Raw genomic sequence first — 1,593 nt, forward strand, 5'->3', positions numbered from 1 at the left:
CACTTATCCAGTGCGCCACCGGGCCAGCCCAGCAATTTCTTTTTTTGATTATTGCTAAGTAGTGTACCATTGTATTTATAGATCACAGTTGGTTTATCCATTCTCGTGGTGATGGACATCCGGGTATCCACTTTGGTGTTATTGACAGGGCTACTGTGAACTTTCTTGTTCAAGTCTTTTTGTGGATGTGTTTTTCATTCCTCTTGGAATTAATACCTGGAGGTAGATTTTCTTAGCCATATGATACATATATGTATAACTTTATAAGAAAATGTCAAACATTCCTCCAAAATGGTTCACCATTTTACACTCTCAACAGCAATGTATGAGAACTTCAATTGTTCTATATTCTCACCAACATGTATTATCAGTCTTTTTTGATTTAAGCCAACTTCTGTGGTGGTAAATAGCATCTTATTATGGTCTTAATTTTTATTTCTTTGATGAATAATGATGTTTAATACATGTTCATGGGTTTAGTCTCCCTGAAAATATTTTACTCAGGTTTCTTCTTTTGTGGTTTCTCTTTATGAGTTGTAAGAGTTCTCTTTACATATTCTGAGTGTGTCCTTTGCCACATTTGTGTATTGAGAATATTTTCCCCTGTGATTGCCTTTCTATTTCCCTAATGGTGTGTTTTAATAAAAAGAATCTTCAGGCCTGCAGAGTGGCAGGGCCAGCATCCATTAGGGCCTTGCTGCGCATTCCCTTCCACCTTCCTCCGTGGGCCCAGCCTGGAGCTCCCGCCATGCCTAACAGGAGCCTTGTGCCATGGGCCAAGCACCCTGGTCGCAGTTCTGAGGGAAGCTGGCGGATCACACCATGCCGGGCAGGACATGCACCGAGATGGACAGGAGCTGCGGCCATATCAGGCTGAAGGTGTACTGTGGCAGGGACACCCTGATCACCAGCCTGAACACTGCCACGACGTTTCAGGAGCTCTCCCTCAGCGGTGAGAGACATGAGCGGGCAGGACCCGCTCACCCTCCAGTGGGTGGCAACGAAGGTGACCCTTGCACCATGTCTGCCAGGTGGAGCTGCAGGAGACCTTCCGCCTGGTGGTCAGGGCGAGGATGAAGGGCTCATCATTCATGTTTTCCCTAGCATCCCTGAGCAGCTAGGCAGGCCGTGTCCAGGGGGTGACAAATCCCACTACTGCTGCGGAGCCAGAAGACAGAGGAAGCTGTACTGCCATTGGCATCTCATAAGACAAGCGCCTTAACAGGAGAGCCTACTACAGCCAATGCAGCAAGAGGACAAGGGGCTTGGCCAGGCATCAACTGCAAACTGCTGGTCCCTAAGCACTGCCACGTCTTTGTCCCGCTGACCTGCAGAAGGTCATGGATTCTGTCATGCCTTCCCAAGAACCTCCAGTAAAGGACAAGAACTGCGACGTGGACCTTCCTTCCAAGGTCACTGATGGAATTGCTTATATGTCTTCAACCCGGAAACATGACAACATTAAAGATGATTCTGAGGACCTCAAGCCAGTTGTCTATGGCATGGATGGCATTAAAATCTTTCAGGGGCTTGGGCTGCAGGACTTTGACCTGATCAGAGTCATCGGGCACGGGAACTACACCAAGGTCCCCT

The 1,593-nt window shown here is 47.7% G+C and overlaps 1 pseudogene; it reads left to right on the plus strand.

Annotated features, from left to right (window-relative positions):
• The first annotated feature begins 822 nt into the window (after positions 1-822).
• LOC103584591 lies at positions 823-1,586 on the plus strand (annotated as a pseudogene).
• The last annotated feature ends 7 nt before the right edge of the window (positions 1,587-1,593 follow it).

This window comes from Galeopterus variegatus, unplaced genomic scaffold (assembly GCF_000696425.1).
Source record: "Galeopterus variegatus unplaced genomic scaffold, G_variegatus-3.0.2 Scaffold67757, whole genome shotgun sequence".
Lineage (NCBI taxonomy): Eukaryota > Metazoa > Chordata > Mammalia > Dermoptera > Cynocephalidae > Galeopterus > Galeopterus variegatus.